The sequence below is a fragment of the Ambystoma mexicanum genome, chromosome 3q (genome assembly GCF_040938575.1).
Source record: "Ambystoma mexicanum isolate Mex_15411 chromosome 3q, UKY_AmexF1_1, whole genome shotgun sequence".
Classification (NCBI taxonomy): Eukaryota; Metazoa; Chordata; class Amphibia; order Caudata; family Ambystomatidae; genus Ambystoma; species Ambystoma mexicanum.
The window spans coordinates 1,282,554,912-1,282,578,399 of NC_090926.1; positions in this window are offsets into that span (position 1 = coordinate 1,282,554,912).

The window sequence follows — 23,488 nt, forward strand, 5'->3', positions numbered from 1 at the left end:
ATGGTGGTCTGGCAGAAGCAGTGCAGGTAGGGTAATAGAATGGTGGTTTGGGAGGAGCAGTGCAGTTAGGGTCATAGAATGGCAAGTTGTGAGAAGCAGAGAAGTTAGGGTCATAGAATGGTGGTCTGGGAGAAGCAATGCAGTTAGGGTCATAGAATGGCCAGCTGGCAGAAGCAGCACAGTTAGGATCACAGAATGGCAAGCTGGGAGAATCAGTGCAGTTAGGGTCATAGAATGCAAGTTGGGAGGAGAAGGCCAGTTAGTGTCATAGAATGGCAAGCTGGGAGAAGCAGTGCAGTTAGGGCCATAGAATGGCAAGCTGGGAGAAGTAGAGCAGTTAGGGTCATAGAATGACAAGCTGGGAGAAGTAGAACAGTTAGGGTCATAGAATGACAAGCTGGGAGAAGCAGTGCAGTTAGGGTCATAGAATGGCAACCTGGGAGAAGCAGCGCCGTTAGGATCATAGAATGGCAATTTGGGAGAAGCACCACAGATAGGGTCATAGAATGGCAAGCTGGGAGAAGCAGTGCAGTTAGGGTCATAGAATGGCAAGCTGGGAGAAGCAGTGCAGTTAGGGTCATAGAATGGCAAGCTGGGAGAAGCAGTGAAATGTGGGTCATGGTATGGCAAGCTGGGAGACCCAGTGCAGTTAGGGTCATAGAATGGTAAGTTGGGAGAAGCAGCACAGTTAGGATCATAGAATGGAAAGGTGGGAGAAGCAGAGCAGTCTGGGTCATAGAATGGCAGGCTGGGAGAAGCAGCACAGTTAGGGTCATAGAATGACAAGTTGGGAGAAGCAGTGCAGTTAGGGTCATAGAATGGTGGTCTGGGAGAAGCAGTGCAGTTAGGGTCATAGAATGGGAAGCTGGGAGAAACAGCACAGTTAGGGTCACAGAATGGCAAGTTTGGAGAAGCAGTGCAGTTAGGGTCATAAATGGTGGTCTGGGAGAAGCAGTGCAGTTAGGGTCATAGAATGGCAGGCTGGGAGAAGAAGCACAGTTAGGGTTACAGAACGGCAAGCTGGGAGAAGCAGTGCAGTTAGGGTCATAGAATCGCAAGCTGGGAGAATCAGAACAGTTAGGGGCATAGAATGGCAAGTTTGGAGGAGAAGTGCAGTTAGGGTCATAGAATGGCAAGCTAGGAGAAGCAGTGCAGTTAGGCTCATAGAATGCCAAGCTGGAAGAAGCAGCGCAGTTAGGGTCATAGAATGGCATGCTGGGAGAAGTAGTGCAGTTAGGGTCATAGAATGGCAAGCTGGGAGAAGCAGCACAGTAAGGGTCATAGAATGGCAAGTTGGGAGAAGCAGAGCAGTTAGGATCATAGAATGGCAAGCTGGTAGAAGCAGCGTAGTTAGGTTCATAGAATGGAAAGCGGGGAGAAGCAGAGCTGTCAGGGTCATACAATGACAAATTGGGAGAAGCAGTGCTGTTTGGGTCATAGAATGGTGGTCTGGGAGAAGCAGTATGGTTAGGGTCATAGAATGGCAAGCTGGGAGAAGCAGCGCATTTAGGGCCATAGTTTGGCAAGCTTTGAGAAGAAGTGCAGTTAGGGTCATAGAATGGCAAGCTGGGAGAAGCAGTGCAGTTAGGGTCATAGAATGGCAAGCTGGGAGAAGCAGCAGCGCAGTTAGGGTCTTAGAATGGCAAGCTGCGAGAAGTGGTGCAGTTAGGTTCATAGAATGGCAAGCTGGGAGAAGCAGTGCAGTTAGGGCCATAGAATGGCAAGTTGGGAGAAGCAGTGCAGTTAGGGTCATAGAATGGCAAGCTGGGCGAAACAGTGCAGTTAGGGTCATAGAATGGCAAGCTGGGAGAAGCAGCGCAGTTAGGGCCATAGAATGGCAAGCTGGGAGAAGCAGTGCAGTTAGGGCCATAGAATGGCAATTTGGGAGAAGCAGCACAGATAGGGTCATAGAATAGCAAGCTGAGAGAAGCAGTGCAGTTAGGGTCATAGAATGGCAAGCTGGGAGAAGCCGTGCAGTTAGGGTCATAGAATGACAAGCTGAGAGAACCAGTATGGTTATGGTCATAGAATGGCAAGTTAGGAGAAGCAGCACATTTAGGGTCATAGAATGGCAAGCTGGGAGAAGCAGTGCAGTTAGGGTCATATAATGGCAAGCTGGGAGAGGCAGTGCAGTTAGGGTCATAGAATGGCAAGCTGGGAGAAGCCGTGCAGTTAGGGTCATATAATGACAAGTTGGGAGAAGCAGTGCAGTTAAGGTCATATAATGACAAGTTGGGAGAAGCAGTGCAGTTAGGGTCATAGAATGGCAAGCTGGGGGAAGCAGCACAGTTAGGGTCACAGAATGGCAAGCTGGGAGAAGCAGTGCAGTTAGGGTCATAGAATGGCAAGCTGGGAGAAGCAGTGCAGTTAGGGTCATAGAATGGCAAGCTGGGAGAAGCAGCACAGTTAGGGTCATAGAATGGCATGCTGGGAGAAGCAGTGCAGTTAGGGTCATAGAATAGCAAGCTGGGAGAAGCAGTGCAGTTAGAATAATAGAATGGCATGCTGGGAGAAGCAGTGCAGTTAGGGTCATAGAATGGCAAGCTGGGAGAAGCAGAGCAGTTAGGGTCATAGAATGCAAGCTGGGAGAAGCAGAGCAGTTAGGGTCATGGAAATGGCAACCTGGGAGAAGCAGTGCAGTTAGGGTCATGGAAATGGCAACCTGGGAGAAGCAATGCAGTTAGGGACATAGAATGACAAGTTGGGAGAAGCAGTGCAGTTAGGGTCATAGAAGGGCAAGCTGGGAGAAGCAGTGCAGTTAGGGTCATAGAATGGCAAACTGGAAGAAGCAGCACAGTTAGGGTCATAGAATGGCAAGTTGGGAGAAGCAGAACAGTTAGGGTCACAGAATGGCATGCTGGGAGAAGCAGTGCAGTTAGGGTCATAGAATGGCAAGTTGGGAGAAGCAGATAAGTTAGGCTCATAGAATGGTGGTCTGGCAGAAGCAGTGCAGGTAGGGTAATAGAATGGTGGTTTGGGAGGAGCAGTGCAGTTAGGGTCATAGAATGGCAAGTTGGGAGAAGCAGAGAAGTTAGGGTCATAGAATGGTGGTCTGGGAGAAGCAATGCAGTTAGGGTCATAGAATGGCCAGCTGGCAGAAGCAGCACAGTTAGGATCACAGAATGGCAAGCTGGGAGAATCAGTGCAGTTAGGGTCATAGAATGCAAGTTGGGAGGAGAAGGCCAGTTAGTGTCATAGAATGGCAAGCTGGGAGAAGCAGTGCAGTTAGGGCCATAGAATGGCAAGCTGGGAGAAGTAGAGCAGTTAGGGTCATAGAATGACAAGCTGGGAGAAGTAGAACAGTTAGGGTCATAGAATGACAAGCTGGGAGAAGCAGTGCAGTTAGGGTCATAGAATGGCAACCTGGGAGAAGCAGCGCCGTTAGGATCATAGAATGGCAATTTGGGAGAAGCACCACAGATAGGGTCATAGAATGGCAAGCTGGGAGAAGCAGTGCAGTTAGGGTCATAGAATGGCAAGCTGGGAGAAGCAGTGCAGTTAGGGTCATAGAATGGCAAGCTGGGAGAAGCAGTGAAATGTGGGTCATGGTATGGCAAGCTGGGAGACCCAGTGCAGTTAGGGTCATAGAATGGTAAGTTGGGAGAAGCAGCACAGTTAGGATCATAGAATGGAAAGGTGGGAGAAGCAGAGCAGTCTGGGTCATAGAATGGCAGGCTGGGAGAAGCAGCACAGTTAGGGTCATAGAATGACAAGTTGGGAGAAGCAGTGCAGTTAGGGTCATAGAATGGTGGTCTGGGAGAAGCAGTGCAGTTAGGGTCATAGAATGGGAAGCTGGGAGAAACAGCACAGTTAGGGTCACAGAATGGCAAGTTTGGAGAAGCAGTGCAGTTAGGGTCATAAATGGTGGTCTGGGAGAAGCAGTGCAGTTAGGGTCATAGAATGGCAGGCTGGGAGAAGAAGCACAGTTAGGGTTACAGAACGGCAAGCTGGGAGAAGCAGTGCAGTTAGGGTCATAGAATCGCAAGCTGGGAGAATCAGAACAGTTAGGGGCATAGAATGGCAAGTTTGGAGGAGAAGTGCAGTTAGGGTCATAGAATGGCAAGCTAGGAGAAGCAGTGCAGTTAGGCTCATAGAATGCCAAGCTGGAAGAAGCAGCGCAGTTAGGGTCATAGAATGGCATGCTGGGAGAAGTAGTGCAGTTAGGGTCATAGAATGGCAAGCTGGGAGAAGCAGCACAGTAAGGGTCATAGAATGGCAAGTTGGGAGAAGCAGAGCAGTTAGGATCATAGAATGGCAAGCTGGTAGAAGCAGCGTAGTTAGGTTCATAGAATGGAAAGCGGGGAGAAGCAGAGCTGTCAGGGTCATACAATGACAAATTGGGAGAAGCAGTGCTGTTTGGGTCATAGAATGGTGGTCTGGGAGAAGCAGTATGGTTAGGGTCATAGAATGGCAAGCTGGGAGAAGCAGCGCATTTAGGGCCATAGTTTGGCAAGCTTTGAGAAGAAGTGCAGTTAGGGTCATAGAATGGCAAGCTGGGAGAAGCAGTGCAGTTAGGGTCATAGAATGGCAAGCTGGGAGAAGCAGCAGCGCAGTTAGGGTCTTAGAATGGCAAGCTGCGAGAAGTGGTGCAGTTAGGTTCATAGAATGGCAAGCTGGGAGAAGCAGTGCAGTTAGGGCCATAGAATGGCAAGTTGGGAGAAGCAGTGCAGTTAGGGTCATAGAATCGCAAGCTGGGAGAATCAGAACAGTTAGGGGCATAGAATGGCAAGTTTGGAGGAGAAGTGCAGTTAGGGTCATAGAATGGCAAGCTAGGAGAAGCAGTGCAGTTAGGCTCATAGAATGCCAAGCTGGAAGAAGCAGCGCAGTTAGGGTCATAGAATGGCATGCTGGGAGAAGTAGTGCAGTTAGGGTCATAGAATGGCAAGCTGGGAGAAGCAGCACAGTAAGGGTCATAGAATGGCAAGTTGGGAGAAGCAGAGCAGTTAGGATCATAGAATGGCAAGCTGGTAGAAGCAGCGTAGTTAGGTTCATAGAATGGAAAGCGGGGAGAAGCAGAGCTGTCAGGGTCATACAATGACAAATTGGGAGAAGCAGTGCTGTTTGGGTCATAGAATGGTGGTCTGGGAGAAGCAGTATGGTTAGGGTCATAGAATGGCAAGCTGGGAGAAGCAGCGCATTTAGGGCCATAGTTTGGCAAGCTTTGAGAAGAAGTGCAGTTAGGGTCATAGAATGGCAAGCTGGGAGAAGCAGTGCAGTTAGGGTCATAGAATGGCAAGCTGGGAGAAGCAGCAGCGCAGTTAGGGTCTTAGAATGGCAAGCTGCGAGAAGTGGTGCAGTTAGGTTCATAGAATGGCAAGCTGGGAGAAGCAGTGCAGTTAGGGCCATAGAATGGCAAGTTGGGAGAAGCAGTGCAGTTAGGGTCATAGAATGGCAAGCTGGGCGAAACAGTGCAGTTAGGGTCATAGAATGGCAAGCTGGGAGAAGCAGCGCAGTTAGGGCCATAGAATGGCAAGCTGGGAGAAGCAGTGCAGTTAGGGCCATAGAATGGCAATTTGGGAGAAGCAGCACAGATAGGGTCATAGAATAGCAAGCTGAGAGAAGCAGTGCAGTTAGGGTCATAGAATGGCAAGCTGGGAGAAGCCGTGCAGTTAGGGTCATAGAATGACAAGCTGAGAGAACCAGTATGGTTATGGTCATAGAATGGCAAGTTAGGAGAAGCAGCACATTTAGGGTCATAGAATGGCAAGCTGGGAGAAGCAGTGCAGTTAGGGTCATATAATGGCAAGCTGGGAGAGGCAGTGCAGTTAGGGTCATAGAATGGCAAGCTGGGAGAAGCCGTGCAGTTAGGGTCATATAATGACAAGTTGGGAGAAGCAGTGCAGTTAAGGTCATATAATGACAAGTTGGGAGAAGCAGTGCAGTTAGGGTCATAGAATGGCAAGCTGGGGGAAGCAGCACAGTTAGGGTCACAGAATGGCAAGCTGGGAGAAGCAGTGCAGTTAGGGTCATAGAATGGCAAGCTGGGAGAAGCAGTGCAGTTAGGGTCATAGAATGGCAAGCTGGGAGAAGCAGCACAGTTAGGGTCATAGAATGGCATGCTGGGAGAAGCAGTGCAGTTAGGGTCATAGAATAGCAAGCTGGGAGAAGCAGTGCAGTTAGAATAATAGAATGGCATGCTGGGAGAAGCAGTGCAGTTAGGGTCATAGAATGGCAAGCTGGGAGAAGCAGAGCAGTTAGGGTCATAGAATGCAAGCTGGGAGAAGCAGAGCAGTTAGGGTCATGGAAATGGCAACCTGGGAGAAGCAGTGCAGTTAGGGTCATGGAAATGGCAACCTGGGAGAAGCAATGCAGTTAGGGACATAGAATGACAAGTTGGGAGAAGCAGTGCAGTTAGGGTCATAGAATGGCAAGCTGGGAGAAGCAGTGCAGTTAGGGTCATAGAATGGCAAACTGGAAGAAGCAGCACAGTTAGGGTCATAGAATGGCAAGTTGGGAGAAGCAGAACAGTTAGGGTCACAGAATGGCATGCTGGGAGAAGCAGTGCAGTTAGGGTCATAGAATGGCAAGTTGGGAGAAGCAGATAAGTTAGGCTCATAGAATGGTGGTCTGGCAGAAGCAGTGCAGGTAGGGTAATAGAATGGTGGTTTGGGAGGAGCAGTGCAGTTAGGGTCATAGAATGGCAAGTTGGGAGAAGCAGAGAAGTTAGGGTCATAGAATGGTGGTCTGGGAGAAGCAATGCAGTTAGGGTCATAGAATGGCCAGCTGGCAGAAGCAGCACAGTTAGGATCACAGAATGGCAAGCTGGGAGAATCAGTGCAGTTAGGGTCATAGAATGCAAGTTGGGAGGAGAAGGCCAGTTAGTGTCATAGAATGGCAAGCTGGGAGAAGCAGTGCAGTTAGGGCCATAGAATGGCAAGCTGGGAGAAGTAGAGCAGTTAGGGTCATAGAATGACAAGCTGGGAGAAGTAGAACAGTTAGGGTCATAGAATGACAAGCTGGGAGAAGCAGTGCAGTTAGGGTCATAGAATGGCAACCTGGGAGAAGCAGCGCCGTTAGGATCATAGAATGGCAATTTGGGAGAAGCAGTGAAATGTGGGTCATGGTATGGCAAGCTGGGAGACCCAGTGCAGTTAGGGTCATAGAATGGCAAGCTGGGAGAAGCAGTGCAGTTAGGGTCATAGAATGGCAAGCTGGGAGAAGCAGTGCAGTTAGGGTCATAGAATGGCAAGCTGGGAGAAGCAGTGCAGTTAGGGTCATAGAATGGCAAGCTGGGAGAAGCAGTGAAATGTGGGTCATGGTATGGCAAGCTGGGAGACCCAGTGCAGTTAGGGTCATAGAATGGTAAGTTGGGAGAAGCAGCACAGTTAGGATCATAGAATGGAAAGGTGGGAGAAGCAGAGCAGTCTGGGTCATAGAATGGCAGGCTGGGAGAAGCAGCACAGTTAGGGTCATAGAATGACAAGTTGGGAGAAGCAGTGCAGTTAGGGTCATAGAATGGTGGTCTGGGAGAAGCAGTGCAGTTAGGGTCATAGAATGGGAAGCTGGGAGAAACAGCACAGTTAGGGTCACAGAATGGCAAGTTTGGAGAAGCAGTGCAGTTAGGGTCATAAATGGTGGTCTGGGAGAAGCAGTGCAGTTAGGGTCATAGAATGGCAGGCTGGGAGAAGAAGCACAGTTAGGGTTACAGAACGGCAAGCTGGGAGAAGCAGTGCAGTTAGGGTCATAGAATCGCAAGCTGGGAGAATCAGAACAGTTAGGGGCATAGAATGGCAAGTTTGGAGGAGAAGTGCAGTTAGGGTCATAGAATGGCAAGCTAGGAGAAGCAGTGCAGTTAGGCTCATAGAATGCCAAGCTGGAAGAAGCAGCGCAGTTAGGGTCATAGAATGGCATGCTGGGAGAAGTAGTGCAGTTAGGGTCATAGAATGGCAAGCTGGGAGAAGCAGCACAGTAAGGGTCATAGAATGGCAAGTTGGGAGAAGCAGAGCAGTTAGGATCATAGAATGGCAAGCTGGTAGAAGCAGCGTAGTTAGGTTCATAGAATGGAAAGCGGGGAGAAGCAGAGCTGTCAGGGTCATACAATGACAAATTGGGAGAAGCAGTGCTGTTTGGGTCATAGAATGGTGGTCTGGGAGAAGCAGTATGGTTAGGGTCATAGAATGGCAAGCTGGGAGAAGCAGCGCATTTAGGGCCATAGTTTGGCAAGCTTTGAGAAGAAGTGCAGTTAGGGTCATAGAATGGCAAGCTGGGAGAAGCAGTGCAGTTAGGGTCATAGAATGGCAAGCTGGGAGAAGCAGCAGCGCAGTTAGGGTCTTAGAATGGCAAGCTGCGAGAAGTGGTGCAGTTAGGTTCATAGAATGGCAAGCTGGGAGAAGCAGTGCAGTTAGGGCCATAGAATGGCAAGTTGGGAGAAGCAGTGCAGTTAGGGTCATAGAATGGCAAGCTGGGCGAAACAGTGCAGTTAGGGTCATAGAATGGCAAGCTGGGAGAAGCAGCGCAGTTAGGGCCATAGAATGGCAAGCTGGGAGAAGCAGTGCAGTTAGGGCCATAGAATGGCAATTTGGGAGAAGCAGCACAGATAGGGTCATAGAATAGCAAGCTGAGAGAAGCAGTGCAGTTAGGGTCATAGAATGGCAAGCTGGGAGAAGCCGTGCAGTTAGGGTCATAGAATGACAAGCTGAGAGAACCAGTATGGTTATGGTCATAGAATGGCAAGTTAGGAGAAGCAGCACATTTAGGGTCATAGAATGGCAAGCTGGGAGAAGCAGTGCAGTTAGGGTCATATAATGGCAAGCTGGGAGAGGCAGTGCAGTTAGGGTCATAGAATGGCAAGCTGGGAGAAGCCGTGCAGTTAGGGTCATATAATGACAAGTTGGGAGAAGCAGTGCAGTTAAGGTCATATAATGACAAGTTGGGAGAAGCAGTGCAGTTAGGGTCATAGAATGGCAAGCTGGGGGAAGCAGCACAGTTAGGGTCACAGAATGGCAAGCTGGGAGAAGCAGTGCAGTTAGGGTCATAGAATGGCAAGCTGGGAGAAGCAGTGCAGTTAGGGTCATAGAATGGCAAGCTGGGAGAAGCAGCACAGTTAGGGTCATAGAATGGCATGCTGGGAGAAGCAGTGCAGTTAGGGTCATAGAATAGCAAGCTGGGAGAAGCAGTGCAGTTAGAATAATAGAATGGCATGCTGGGAGAAGCAGTGCAGTTAGGGTCATAGAATGGCAAGCTGGGAGAAGCAGAGCAGTTAGGGTCATAGAATGCAAGCTGGGAGAAGCAGAGCAGTTAGGGTCATGGAAATGGCAACCTGGGAGAAGCAGTGCAGTTAGGGTCATGGAAATGGCAACCTGGGAGAAGCAATGCAGTTAGGGACATAGAATGACAAGTTGGGAGAAGCAGTGCAGTTAGGGTCATAGAATGGCAAGCTGGGAGAAGCAGTGCAGTTAGGGTCATAGAATGGCAAACTGGAAGAAGCAGCACAGTTAGGGTCATAGAATGGCAAGTTGGGAGAAGCAGAACAGTTAGGGTCACAGAATGGCAAACTGGGAGAAGCAGCGCAGTTAGGGCCACAGAATGGCAAGTTTGGAGGAGAAGTGCAGTTAGGGTCATAGAATGGCAAGCTAGGAGAAGCAGTGCAGTTAGGGTCATAGAATAGCAAGCTGGGAGAAGCAGTGCAGTTAGAATAATAGAATGGCATGCTGGGAGAAGCAGTGCAGTTAGGGTCATAGAATGGCAAGCTGGGAGAAGCAGAGCAGTTAGGGTCATAGAATGCAAGCTGGGAGAAGCAGAGCAGTTAGGGTCATGGAAATGGCAACCTGGGAGAAGCAGTGCAGTTAGGGTCATGGAAATGGCAACCTGGGAGAAGCAGTGCAGTTAGGGACATAGAATGACAAGCTGGAAGAAGCAGTATGGTTAGGGTCATAGAATGGCAAGGTGGTAGAAGCAGCGCAATTAGCGTTATAGAAGGGCAAGCTGGGAGAAGCAGTGCAGTTAGGGTCATAGAATGGCAAGCTGGGAGAAGCAGTGCAGTTAGGGTCATAGAATGGCAAACTGGAAGAAGCAGCACAGTTAGGGTCATAGAATGGCAAGTTGGGAGAAGCAGAACAGTTAGGGTCACAGAATGGCAAACTGGGAGAAGCAGCGCAGTTAGGGCCACAGAATGGCAACTTGGGAGAAGCAGTGCGGTCAGGGTCATAGAATGGCAAGCTGGGAGAAGAAGTACAGTTAGGCTCACAGAATGGCAAGCTGGAAGAAGCAGCGCAGTTAGGGCCACAGAATGGCAAGCTGTGAGAAGCAGTGCAGTTAGGGTCATAGAATGGAAAGCTGGGAGAAGCAGCGTAGTTAGGGTCATAGAATGGAAAGCTGGGAGAAGCAAAGCAGTCAGGGTCATACAATGGCAGGTTGGGAGAATCAGCACAGTTAGGGTCATAGAATGACAAGTTGGGAGCAGCACTGCAGTTAGGGTCATAGAATGGTGGTCTGGGAGAAGCAGTGCAGTTAGGGTCATAGAATGGCAAGCTGGGAGAAGCAGCACAATTAGGGTCACAGAATGGCAAGCTGGGAGAAGCAGTGCAGTTAAGGTCATAGAATGGCAAGCTGGGAGAAGCAGTGTAGTTAGGGTCATAGAATGGCAAGTTGGGAGGAGAAGCACAGTTAGGGTCATAAAATGGCAAGCTGGGAGAGCAGTGCAGTCAGGGTCATAGAATGGAAAGCTGGGAGAAGCAGAGCAGTCAGGGTCATAGAATGGCAAGTTGGGAGAAGCACTGCAGTTAAGGTCAAAGAATGGTGGTCTGGGAGAAGCAGAACAGCTAGGGTCATATAATGGCAAGTTGGGAGAAACAGCACAGTTAGGGTCACAGAATGGCAAGCTGTGAGAAGCAGCACAGTTAGGGTCATAGAATAGCAAGTTGGGAGATGCAGAGCAGTTAGGGTCATAGAATGGTGGTCTGGGAAAAGCAGTGCAGTTAGGGTCATAGAATGGCAAGTTGGGAGAAGCAGTGCAGTCAGGGTCATAGAATGGCAAGCTGGGAGAAGCAGTGCAGTTAGGGTCACAGAATGGCAAGCTGGGAGAAGCAGCGCAGTTAGGGTCACAGAATGGCAAGATGGGAGACGCAGTGCAGTTAGGGTCATAGAATGGCAAGCTGAGAGAAGCAGCACAGTTAGGGTCATAGAATGCAAAGCTGGGAGAAGCAGAGCAGTTAGGGTCATAGAATGGCAAGCTGGGAGAAGCAGTGTAGTTGGGGTCATAGAATGGAAAGCTGGGAGAAGCAGAGCAGTCAGGGTCATAAAATGGCAGGCTGGGAGAAGCAGCACAGTTAGGGTCATAGAATGACAAGTTGGGAGAAGCACTGCAGTTAGGGTCATAGAATGGTGGTCTGGGAGAAGCAGTGAAGTTAGGGTCATAGAATGGCAAGCTGGGAGAAGCAGCACAGTCAGGGTCATAGAATGGCAAGCTGGGAGAAGCAGTGCAGTTAGGGTCGCAGAATGGCAAGCTGGGAGAAGCAGCGCCGTTAGGGTCACAGAATGGCAAGATGAGAGAAGCGGTGCAGTTAGGGTCATAGAATGGCAAGCTGAGAAAAGCAGCACAGTTAGGGTCATAGAATGCAAAGCTGGGAGAAGTAGAGCAGTTAGGGTCATAGAATGGCAAGCTGGGAGAAGCAGTGTAGTTAGGGTCATAGAATGGAAAGCTGGGAGAAGCAGCACAGTTAGGGTCATAGAATGGCAAGTTGGGAGGAGAAGCACAGTTTGGGTCATAGATTGGCAAGCTGGGAGAAGCGGTGCAGTTAGGGTCATAGAATGGCAAGCTGGGAGAAGCAGCACAGTTAGGGTCATAGAATGGCAAGTTGGGAGAAGCAGAGCACTTAGGGTCATAGAACGGCAAGCTGGGAGAAGCAGTATTGTTAGGGTCATAGAATGGCAAGCTGGGAGAAGCAGTGCAGTTAGGGTCATAGAATGGCAAGCTGGAAGAAGCAGCACAGATAGGGTCATAGAATGGCATGCTGGGAGAAGCAGTGCAGTTAGGGTCATAGAATGGCAAGTTGGGAGAAGCAGAGAAGTTAGGCTCATAGAATGGTGGTCTGGCAGAAGCAGTGCAGGTAGGGTAATAGAATGGTGGTTTGGGAGGAGCAGTGCAGTTAGGGTCATAGAATGGCAAGTTGGGAGAAGCAGAGAAGTTAGGGTCATAGAATGGTGGTCTGGGAGAAGCAATGCAGTTAGGGTCATAGAATGGCCAGCTGGCAGAAGCAGCACAGTTAGGATCACAGAATGGCAAGCTGGGAGAATCAGTGCAGTTAGGGTTATAGAATCCAAGTTGTGAGGAGAAGGCCAGTTAGTGTCATAGAATGGCAAGTTGGGAGAAGCAGTGCAGTTAGGGCCATAGAATGGCAAGCTGGGAGAAGTAGAGCAGTTAGGGTCATAGAATGACAAGCTGGGAGAAGTAGAACAGTTAGGGTCATAGAATGACAAGCTGGGAGAAGCAGTGCAGTTAGGGTCATAGAATGGCAACCTGGGAGAAGCAGCGCCGTTAGGATCATAGAATGGCAATTTGGGAGAAGCACCACAGATAGGGTCATAGAATGGCAAGCTGGGAGAAGCAGTGCAGTTAGGGTCATAGAATGGCAAGCTGGGAGAAGCAGTGCAGTTAGTGTCATAGAATGGCAAGCTGGGAGAAGCAGTGAAATGTGGGTCATGGTATGGCAAGCTGGGAGACCCAGTGCAGTTAGGGCATAGAATGGTAAATTGGGAGAAGCAGCACAGTTAGGATCATAGAATGGAAAGGTGGGAGAAGCAGAGCAGTCTGGGTAATAGAATGGCAGGCTGGGAGAAGCAGCACAGTTAGGGTCATAGAATGACAAGTTGGGAGAAGCGGTGCAGTTAGGGTCATAGAATGGTGGTCTGGGAGAAGCAGTGCAGTTAGGGTCATAGAAAGGGAAGCTGGGAGAAACAGCACAGTTAGGGTCACAGAATGGCAAGTTTGGAGAAGCAGTGCAGTTAGGGTCATAAATGGTGGTCTGGGAGAAGCAGTGCAGTTAGGGTCATAGAATGGCAGGCTGGGAGAAGAAGCACAGTTAGGGTTACAGAACGGCAAGCTGGGAGAAGCAGTGCAGTTAGGGTCATAGAATCGCAAGCTGGGAGAAGCAGAACAGTTAGGGGCATAGAATGGCAAGTTTGGAGGAGAAGTGCAGTTAGGGTCATAGAATGGCAAGCTAGGAGAAGCAGTGCAGTTAGGCTCATAGAATGCCAAGCTGGAAGAAGCAGCGCAGTTAGGGTCATAGAATGGCATGCTGGGAGAAGCAGTGCAGTTAGGGTCATAGAATGGCAAGCTGGGAGAAGCAGCACAGTAAGGGTCATAGAATGGCAAGTTGGGAGAAGCAGAGCAGTTAGGATCATAGAATTGCAAGCTGGTAGAAGCAGCGTAGTTAGGTTCATAGAATGGAAAGCGGGGAGAAGCAGAGCTGTCAGTGTCATACAATGACAAATTGGGAGAAGCAGTGCTGTTTGGGTCATAGAATGGTGGTCTGGGAGAAGCAGTATGGTTAGGGTCATAGAATGGCAAGCTGGGAGAAGCAGCGCATTTAGGGCCATAGTTTGGCAAGCTTTGAGAAGAAGTGCAGTTAGGGTCATAGAATTGCAAGCTGGGAGAAGCAACACAGTTAGGGTCATAGAATGGCAAGCTGGGAGAAGCAGTGCAGTTAGGGTCATAGAATGGCAAGCTGGGAGAAGCAGCAGCGCAGTTAGGGTCATAGAATTGCAAGCTGGGAGAAGCAACACAGTTAGGTTCATAGAATGGCAAGCTGGGAGAAGCAGCGCAGTTAGGGTCACAGAATGGCAAGCTGGGAGAAGCAGCGTAGTTAGGGTCATAGAATGGCAAGCTGGGAGAAGCAGTATGGTTAGGGTCATAGAATGGCAAGCTGGGAGAAGCAACACATTTAGGGTCATAGAATGGCAAGCTGGGAGAAGCAGTGCAGTTAGGGTCATAGAATGGCAAGCTGGGCGAAGCAGTGCAGTTAGGGTCATAGAATGGCAAGCTGGGAGAAACAGCACAGTTAGGGTCATAGAATGGCAAGTTGGGAGAAGCAGAGCAGTTAGGGTCATAGAAAGGTGGTCTGGGAGAAGCAGTGCAGTTAGGGTCATAGAATGGCAAGCTTGCAGAAACAGTACAGTTAGGCTCACAGAATGGCAAGCTGGGAGAAGCAGAGCAGTTAGAGTCATAGAATGGTGGTATGGGAGAAGCAGTGCAGTTAGGGTCATAGAATGGCAAGTTGGGAGAAGCAGAGCAGTTAGGGTCATAGAATGGTGGTCTGGGAGAAGCAGTGCAGTTAGGGTCATAGAATGGCAAGCTTGCAGAAACAGCACAGTTAGGATCACAGAATGGCAAGCTGGGAGAAGCAGTGCAGTTAGGGTCATAGAATGGCAAGCTGGGAGAAGCAGCGCAGTTAGGGTCATAGAATGGCAAGTTGGTTGTAGAAGGCCAGTTAGGGTCATAGAATGGCAAGCTGGGAGAATCAGTGCAGTTAGGGTCATAGAATAGCAAGCGGGGAGAAGTAGCCCAGTTAGGGTCATAGAATGGCAAGCTGGGAGAAGCAGTGCAGTTAGGGTCATAGAATGGCAAGCTAGGAGAAGCAGCGCAGTTAGGGTCAAAGAATGTCAAGCTGGGAGAAGCAGCGCAGTTAGGGTCATAGAATGGCAATTTGGGAGAAGCAGCACAGATAGGGTCATAGAATGGCAAGCTGGGAGAAGCAGTGCAGTTAGGGTCATAGAATGGCAAGCTGGGAGAAGCAGTGAAATTTGGGTCATGGTATGGCAAGCTGGGAGACCCAGTGCAGTTAGGGTCATAGAATGGCAAGCTGGAAGAAGCAGCGCAGTTAGGGCCACAGAATGGCAAGCTGGGAGAAGCAGTGCAGTTAGGGCCATAGAATGGAAAGCTGGGAGAAGCAGCGTAGTTAGGGTCATAGAATGGAAAGCTGGGAGAAGCAAAGCAGTCAGGGTCATAGAATGGCAGGTTGGGAGAATCAGCACAGTTAGGGTCATAGAATGACAAGTTGGGAGCAGCACTGCAGTTAGGGTCATAGAATGGTGGTCTGGGAGAAGCAGTGCAGTTAGGGTCATAGAATGGCAAGCTGGGAGAAGCAGCACAATTAGGGTCACAGAATGTCAAGCTGGGAGAAGCAGTGCAGTTAGGGTCATAGAATGGCAAGCTGGGAGAAGCAGTGTAGTTAGGGTCAAAGAATGGCAAGTTGGGAGGAGAAGCACAGTTAGGGTCATAAAATGGCAAGCTGGGAGAGCAGTGCAGTCAGGGTTATAGAATGGAAAGCTGGGAGAAGCAGAGCAGTCAGGGTCATAGAATGGCAAGTTGGGAGAAGCACTGCAGTTAAGGTCAAAGAATGGTGGTCTGGGAGAAGCAGAACAGCTAGGGTCATATAATGGCAAGTTGGGAGAAACAGCACAGTTAGGGTCACAGAATGGCAAGCTGGTAGAAGCAGTACAGTTAGGGTCATAGAATAGCAAGTTGGGAGATGCAGAGCAGTTAGGGTCATAGATTGGTGGTCTGGGAAAAGCAGTGCAGTTAGGGTCATAGAATGGCAAGTTGGGAGAAGCAGTGCAGTCAGGGTCATAGAATGGCAAGCTGGGAGAAGCAGTGCAGTTAGGGTCACAGAATGGCAAGCTGGGAGAAGCAGCGCAGTTAGGGTCACAGAATGGCAAGATGGGAGACGCAGTGCAGTTAGGGTCATAGAATGGCAAGCTGAGAGAAGCAGCACAGTTAGGGTCATAGAATGCAAAGCTGGGAGAAGCAGAGCAGTTAGGGTCATAGAATGGCAAGCTGGGAGAAGCAGTGTAGTTAGGGTCATAGAATGGAAGGCTGGGAGAAGCAGAGCAGTCAGGGTCATAAAATGGCAGGCTGGAAGAAGCAGCACAGTTAGGGTCATAGAATGACAAGTTGGGAGAAGCACTGCAGTTAGGGTCAAAGAATGGTGGTCTGGGAGAAGCAGTGAAGTTAGGGTCATAGAATGGCAAGCTGGGAGAAGCAGCACAGTCAGGGTCATAGAATGGCAAGCTGGGAGAAGCAGTGCAGTTAGGGTCGCAGAATGGCAAGCTGGGAGAAGCAGCGCCGTTAGGGTCACAGAATGGCAAGATGGGAGAAGCGGTGCAGTTAGGGTCATAGAATGGCAAGCTGAGAGAAGCAGCACAGTTAGGGTCATAGAATGCAAAGCTGGGAGAAGTAGAGCAGTTAGGGTCATAGAATGGCAAGCTGGGAGAAGCAGTGTAGTTAGGGTCATAGAATGGAAAGCTGGGAGAAGCAGCACAGTTAGGGTCATAGAATGGCAAGTTGGGAGGAGAAGCACAGTTTGGGTCATAGATTGGCAAGCTGGGAGAAGCATCGCAGTTAGGGTCTTAGAATGGCAAGCTGGGAGAAGCGGTGCAGTTAGGGTCATAGAATGGCAAGCTGGGAGAAGCAGCACAGTTAGGGTCATAGAATGGCAAGTTGGGAGAAGCAGAGCACTTAGGGTCATAGAACGGCAAGCTGGGAGAAGCAGTATTGTTAGGGTCATAGAACGGCAAGCTGGGAGAAGCAGTATTGTTAGGGTCATAGAATGGCAAGTTGGGAGAAGCAGAGAAGTTAGGCTCATAGAATGGTGGTCTGGCAGAAGCAGTGCAGGTAGGGTAATAGAATGGTGGTTTGGGAGGAGCAGTGCAGTTAGGGTCATAGAATGGCAAGTTGGGAGAAGCAGAGAAGTTAGGGTCACAGAATGGCAAGCTGGGAGAAGCAGCGCAGTTAGGGTCACAGAATGGCAAGATGGGAGACGCAGTGCAGTTAGGGTCATAGAATGGCAAGCTGAGAGAAGCAGCACAGTTAGGGTCATAGAATGCAAAGCTGGGAGAAGCAGAGCAGTTAGGGTCATAGAATGGCAAGCTGGGAGAAGCAGTGTAGTTAGGGTCATAGAATGGAAGGCTGGGAGAAGCAGAGCAGTCAGGGTCATAAAATGGCAGGCTGGGAGAAGCAGCACAGTTAGGGTCATAGAATGACAAGTTGGGAGAAGCACTGCAGTTAGGGTCATAGAATGGTGGTCTGGGAGAAGCAGTGAAGTTAGGGTCATAGAATGGCAAGCTGGGAGAAGCAGCACAGTCAGGGTCATAGAATGGCAAGCTGGGAGAAGCAGTGCAGTTAGGGTCGCAGAATGGCAAGCTGGGAGAAGCAGCGCCGTTAGGGTCACAGAATGGCAAGATGGGAGAAGCGGTGCAGTTAGGGTCATAGAATGGCAAGCTGAGAGAAGCAGCACAGTTAGGGTCATAGAATGCAAAGCTGGGAGAAGTAGAGCAGTTAGGGTCATAGAATGGCAAGCTGGGAGAAGCAGTGTAGTTAGGGTCATAGAATGGAAAGCTGGGAGAAGCAGCACAGTTAGGGTCATAGAATGGCAAGTTGGGAGGAGAAGCACAGTTTGGGTCATAGATTGGCAAGCTGGGAGAAGCATCGCAGTTAGGGTCTTAGAATGGCAAGCTGGGAGAAGCGGTGCAGTTAGGGTCATAGAATGGCAAGCTGGGAGAAGCAGCACAGTTAGGGTCATAGAATGGCAAGTTGGGAGAAGCAGAGCACTTAGGGTCATAGAACGGCAAGCTGGGAGAAGCAGTATTGTTAGGGTCATAGAATGGCAAGCTGGGAGAAGCAGTGCAGTTAGGGTCATAGAATGGCAAGCTGGAGGAAGCAGCACAGATAGGGTCATAGAATGGCATGCTGGGAGAAGCAGTGCAGTTAGGGTCATAGAATGGCAAGTTGGGAGAAGCAGAGAAGTTAGGCTCATAGAATGGTGGTCTGGCAGAAGCAGTGCAGGTAGGGTAATAGAATGGTGGTTTGGGAGGAGCAGTGCAGTTAGGGTCATAGAATGGCAAGTTGGGAGAAGCAGAGAAGTTAGGGTCATAGAATGGTGGTCTGGGAGAAACAATGCAGTTAGAGTCATAGAATGGCCAGCTGGCAGAAGCAGCACAGTTAGGATCACAGAATGGCAAGCTGGGAGAATCAGTGCAGTTAGGGTCATAGAATGCAAGTTGGGAGGAGAAGGCCAGTTAGTGTTATAGAATGGCAAGCTGGGAGAAGCAGTGCAGTTAGGGCCATAGAATGGCAAGCTGGGAGAAGTAGAGCAGTTAGGGTCATAGAATGACAAGCTGGGAGAAGTAGAACAGTTAGGGTCATAGAATGACAAGCTGGGAGAAGCAGTGCAGTTAGGGTCATAGAATGGCAACCTGGGAGAAGCAGCGCCGTTAGGATCCTAGAATGGCAATTTGGGAGAAGCACCACAGATAGGGTCATAGAATGGCAAGCTGGGAGAAGCAGTGCAGTTAGGGTCATAGAATGGCAAGCTGGGAGAAGCAGTGCAGTTAGGGTCATAGAATGGCAAGCTGGGAGAAGCAGTGAAATGTGGGTCATGGTATGGCAAGCTGGGAGACCCAGTGCAGTTAGGGTCATAGAATGGTAAGTTGGGAGAAGCAGCACAGTTAGGATCATAGAATGGAAAGGTGGGAGAAGCAGAGCAGTCTGGGTCATAGAATGGCAGGCTGGGAGAAGCAGCACAGTTAGGGTCATAGAATGACAAGTTGGGAGAAGCAGTGCAGTTAGGGTCATAGAATGGTGGTCTGGGAGAAGCAGTGCAGTTAGGGTCATAGAATGGGAAGCTGGGAGAAACAGCACAGTTAGGGTCACAGAATGGCAAGTTTGGAGAAGCAGTGCAGTTAGGGTCATACATGGTGGTCTGGGAGAAGCAGTGCAGTTAGGGTCATAGAATGGCAGGCTGGGAGAAGAAGCACAGTTAGGGTTACAGAACGGCAAGCTGGGAGAAGCAGTGCAGTTAGGGTCATAGAATCGCAAGCTGGGAGAAGCAGAACAGTTAGGGGCATAGAATGGCAAGTTTGGAGGAGAAGTGCAGTTAGGGTCATAGAATGGCAAGCTAGGAGAAGCAGTGCAGTTAGGCTCATAGAATGCCAAGCTGGAAGAAGCAGCGCAGTTAGGGTCATAGAATGGCATGCTGGGAGAAGTAGTGCAGTTAGGGTCATAGAATGGCAAGCTGGGAGAAGCAGCACAGTAAGGGTCATAGAATGGCAAGTTGGGAGAAGCAGAGCAGTTAGGATCATAGAATGGCAAGCTGGTAGAAGCAGCGTAGTTAGGTTCATAGAATGGAAAGCGGGGAGAAGCAGAGCTGTCAGGGTCATACAATGACAAATTGGGAGAAGCAGTGCTGTTTGGGTCATAGAATGGTGGTCTGGGAGAAGCAGTATGGTTAGGGTCATAGAATGGCAAGCTGGGAGAAGCAGCGCATTTAGGGCCATAGTTTGGCAAGCTTTGAGAAGAAGTGCAGTTAGGGTCATAGAATGGCAAGCTGGGAGAAGCAGTGCAGTTAGGGTCATAGAATGGCAAGCTGGGAGAAGCAGCAGCGCAGTTAGGGTCTTAGAATGGCAAGCTGCGAGAAGTGGTGCAGTTAGGTTCATAGAATGGCAAGCTGGGAGAAGCAGCGCAGTTAGGGTCACAGAATGGCAAGCTGGGAGAAGCAGCGTAGTTAGGGTCATAGAATGGCAAGCTGGGAGAAGCAGTATGGTTAGGGTCATAGAATGGCAAGCTGGGAGAAGCAACACATTTAGGGTCATAGAATGGCAAGCTGGGAGAAGCAGTGCAGTTAGGGTCATAGAATGGCAAGCTGGGCGAAGCAGTGCAGTTAGGGTCATAGAATGGCAAGCTGGGAGAAACAGCACAGTTAGGGTCATAGAATGGCAAGTTGGGAGAAGCAGAGCAGTTAGGGTCATAGAATGGTGGTCTGGGAGAAGCAGTGCAGTTAGGGTCATAGAATGGCAAGCTTGCAGAAACAGCACAGTTAGGATCACAGAATGGCAAGCTGGGAGAAGCAGTGAAGTTAGGGTCATAGAATGGCAAGTTGGTTGTAGAAGGCCAGTTAGGGTCATAGAATGGCAAGCTGGGAGAATCAGTGCAGTTAGGGTCATAGAATAGCAAGCAGGGAGAAGTAGCCCAGTTAGGGTCATAGAATGGCAAGCTGGGAGAAGCAGTGCAGTTAGGGTCATAGAATGGCAAGCTAGGAGAAGCAGCGCAGTTAGGGTCAAAGAATGTCAAGCTGGGAGAAGCAGCGCAGTTAGGGTCATAGAATGGCAATTTGGGAGAAGCAGCACAGATAGGGTCATAGAATGGCAAGCTGGGAGAAGCAGTGCAGTTAGGGTCATAGAATGGCAAGCTGGGAGAAGCAGTGAAATTTGGGTCATGGTATGGCAAGCTGGGAGACCCAGTGCAGTTAGGGTCATAGAATGGCAAGTTGGGAGAAGCAGCACAGTTAGGGTCATAGAATGGCAGGCTGGGAGAAGCAGCACAGTTAGGGGCATAGAATGACAAGTTGGGAGAAGCAGTGCAGTTAGGGTCATAGAATGGTGGTCTGGGAGAAGCAGTGCAGTTAGGGTCATAGAATGGCAAGCTAGGAGAAGCAGTGCAGTTAGGCTCATAGAATGGCAAGCTGGGAGAAGCAGCGCAGTTAGGGTCATAGAATGGCAAGCTGGGAGAAGCAGCACAGTTAGGGTCATAGAATGGCAAGTTTGGAGAAGCAGCGCAGTTAGGGTCATAGAATGGCAAGCTGGGAGAAGCAGCACAGTTAGGGTCATAGAATGGCAAGCTGGGAGAATCAGAGCAGTCAGGGTCATAGAATGACAAATTGGGAGAAGCAGTGCTGTTCGGGTCATAGAATGGTGGTCTGGTGGAAGCAGCGCATTTAGGGCCATAGTTTGGCAAGCTTGGAGAAGCAGTGCAGTTAGGGTCATAGATTTGCAAGCTGGGAGAAGCAACACAGTTAGGGTCATAGAATGGCAAGCTGGTAGAAGCAGCGCAGTTAGGGTCTTAGAATGGCAAGCTGCGAGAAGTGGTGCAATTAGGTTCATAGAATGGCAAGCTGGGAGAAGCAGCACAGTTACGGTCACAGAATGGCAAGCTGGGAGAAGCAGTGCAGTTAGGGTTATAGAATGGCAAGCTGGGAGAAGCAGCACAGTTTGGGTCATAGAATGGAAAGCTGAGAGAAGCAGAGCAGTCAGGGTCATAAAATGGCAGGCTGGGAGAAGCAGCATAGTTAGGGTCATAGAATGACAAGTTGGGAGAAGCACTGCAGTTAGGGTCATAGAATGGTGGTCTGAAAGAAGCAGTGCAGTTAGGGTCATAGAATGGCAAGCTGGGAGAAGCAGCACAGTTAGGGTCACAGAATGGCAAGCTGGGAGAAGCAGTGCAGTTAGGGTCATAGAATGGCAAGCTGGGAGAAGCAGTGCAGTTAGGGTCAAAGAATGGCAAGCTGGGAGAAGCAGCACAGTTAGGGTCATAGAATGGCAAGCTGGGAGAGCAGTGCAGTTAGGGTAATAGAATGGCAAGCTAGGAGAAGCAGCACAGTTAGGGTCTTAGAATGGCAAGCTGGGAGAAGCAGCGCATTTAGGGCCATAGTTTGGCAAGCTTGGAGAAGCAGTGCAGTTAGGGTCATAGATTTGCAAGCTGGGAGAAGCAACACAGTTAGGGTCATAGAATGGCAAGCTGGTAGAAGCAGCGCAGTTAGGGTCTTAGAATGGCAAGCTGCGAGAAGTGGTGCAATTAGGTTCATAGAATGGCAAGCTGGGAGAAGCAGCACAGTTATGTTCATAGAATGGCATGCTGGGAGAAGCAGCGCAGTTAGGGTCACAGAATGGCAAGCTGGGAGAAGCAGCACAGTTAGGGTCATAGAATGGAAAGCTGACAGAAGCAGAGCAGTCAGGGTCATAAAATGGCAGGATGGGAGAAGCAGCATAGTTAGGGTCATAGAATGACAAGTTGGGAGAAGCACTGCAGTTAGGGTCATAGAATGGTGGTCTGGGAGAAGCAGTGCAGTTAGGGTCATAGAATGTCAAGTTGGGAGAAGCAGTGCAGTCAGGGTCATAGAATGGCAAGCTGTGAGAAGCAGTGCAGTTAGGGTCACAGAATGGCAAGCTGGGAGAAGCAGCACAGTTACGGTCACAGAATGGCAAGCTGGGAGAAGCAGTGCAGTTAGGGTTATAGAATGGCAAGCTGGGAGAAGCAGCACAGTTTGGGTCATAGAATGGAAAGCTGAGAGAAGCAGAGCAGTGAGGGTCATAAAATGGCAGGCTGGGAGAAGCAGCATAGTTAGGGTCATAGAATGACAAGTTGGGAGAAGCACTGCAGTTAGGGTCATAGAATGGTGGTCTGAAAGAAGCAGTGCAGTTAGGGTCATAGAATGGCAAGCTGGGAGAAGCAGCACAGTTAGGGTCACAGAATGGCAAGCTGGGAGAAGCAGTGCAGTTAGGGTCATAGAATGTCAAGCTGGGAGAAGCAGTGCAGTTAGGGTCAAAGAATGGCAAGCTGGGAGAAGCAGCACAGTTAGGGTCATAGAATGGCAAGCTGGGAGAGCAGTGCAGTTAGGGTAATAGAATGGCAAGCTAGGAGAAGCAGCACAGTTAGGGTCTTAGAATGGCAAGCTGGGAGAAGCGGTGCAGTTAGGGTCATAGAATGGCAAGCTGGGAGAAGCAGCGCATTTAGGTTCATAGAATCGCAATCTGGGAGAAGCACAGCAGTTAGGGTCATAGAATTGCAAGCTGGGGGAAGCAGCGCAGTAAGGGTCACAGAATGGCATGCTGGGAGAAACAGTGCAGTTAGGGTCATAGAATGGCAAGCTGGGAGAAGCAGTATTGTTAGGGTCATAGAATGGCAAGCTGGGAGAAGCAGCGCATTTAGGTTCATAGAATCGCAATCTGGGAGAAGCACAGCAGTTAGGGTCATAGAATGGCAACTTGGGAGAAGCAGAGCAGTTAGGGTCATAGAATGGCAACTTGGGAGAAGCAGAGCACTTAGGGTCATAGAATGGTGGCCTGGGAGAAGCAATGCAGTTAGGGTCATAGAATGGCAAGCAGGGAGAAGCAGCGCAGTTAGGGTCACAGAATGGCATGCTGGGAGAAACAGTGCAGTTAGGGTCATAGAATGGCAACCTGGGAGAAGCAGTATTGTTAGGGTCATAGAATGGCAAGCTGGGAGAAGCCGCACATTTAGGTTCATAGAATCACAATCTGGGAGAAGCACAGCAGTTAGGGTCATAGAATGGCAACTTGGGAGAAGCAGAGCAGTTAGGGTCATAGAAGCAGTGCATTTAGGGTCACAGAATGGCAAGCTGGGAGAAGCAGCGCAGTTAGGGTCATAGAATGGCAAACTGGGAGAAGCAGTATGGTTAGGGTCATAGAATGGCAAGCTGGGAGAAGCAACACATTTAGGGTCATAGAATGGCAAGCTGGGAGAAGCAGTGCAGTTAGGGTCATAGAATGACAAGCTGGGCGAAGCAGTGCAGTTAGGGTCATAGAATGGCAAGCTGGGAGAAGCTGCACAGTTAGGGTCCTAGAATGGCAAGCTGGGAGAAGCAGCACATTTAGGTTCATAGAATCACAATCTGGGAGAAGCACAGCAGTTAGGGTCATAGAATGGCAACTTGGGAGAAGCAGAGCAGTTAGGGTCATAGAAGCAGTGCATTTAGGGTCA